Source organism: Panthera onca, chromosome B1 (genome assembly GCF_046562875.1).
Source record: "Panthera onca isolate mPanOnc1 chromosome B1, mPanOnc1 haplotype 2, whole genome shotgun sequence".
Lineage (NCBI taxonomy): Eukaryota > Metazoa > Chordata > Mammalia > Carnivora > Felidae > Panthera > Panthera onca.
This window is the reverse complement of record NC_138342.1, coordinates 118,396,893-118,397,645: the sequence shown is the minus strand read 5'-3', so window position 1 is coordinate 118,397,645 and position 753 is coordinate 118,396,893. Positions and strand designations below refer to the sequence as shown.

At 39.4% G+C, this 753-nt stretch overlaps 1 non-coding gene across 1 annotated transcript; it reads right to left on the bottom strand.

Annotated features, from left to right (window-relative positions):
- Nucleotides 1-437: 437 nt before the first annotated feature.
- Nucleotides 438-522, bottom strand: TRNAR-UCG (transfer RNA arginine (anticodon UCG)). Its single transcript has one exon. It is a non-coding gene; the product is annotated as a tRNA-Arg (tRNA).
- Nucleotides 523-753: the final 231 nt, after the last annotated feature.

Genomic DNA, 753 nt, shown 5'->3' with positions numbered 1-753 from the left:
GGAACCTTGGAGGCTCCCTTTATAGACTAAATCCTTGGTCTTGCTGCTGGACTATCCTCCAGGGACATGGAAATCCTACTGTAGATGAGAAAGAGCATGATGATATAAAATATCTACCTGCAAAACCCAAGAAAAGCAACATCATTTTAGGTCTTTCCTCAGACTCGAACTTCTCAGAGGGTGCTTATTTGAACACATTATCTGAAATAGTATTTTTCACGGTCACTTTCTATCCCTTATTATGCTTCCCCCAACTTCTTAGCACTTATCACCCTGTCATATGTTTATTTGTTTAGTATTTCCTTTCGGGAGAGTAGAAAGATCTTTTTTCTTTTTTAACTTTTTTAATGTTTTATTTATTTTTGACAGAGATAGAGCATGACATGGGGAGGCGCAGAGAGAGAGGGAGACAGAATCCAGGCCCTGAGCCCACACAGAGCCCGACATGGGGCTCGAACCCATGAACCACGAGATCGTGACCTGAGCCGAAGTCAGATGCTCAACCGACTGAGCCACCCAGGCGCCCCTATAAAGATCTTAAGAACAGATTTTTTTACTTATTTCCAGGACCCAGAATAGTGCCTGGCACACTGTAAGTACCCAATAAATATTTATAGAATGAGTGAATGGAAACATTGAAGAATATTAGGACAATCAAATGAGTTCAGTAATGAGACCAATTATAAAACCACAATAGTATTTCTACAGATAACAAAAGCCATTTGAAAAATACAGGAAAAGATCATAATTATA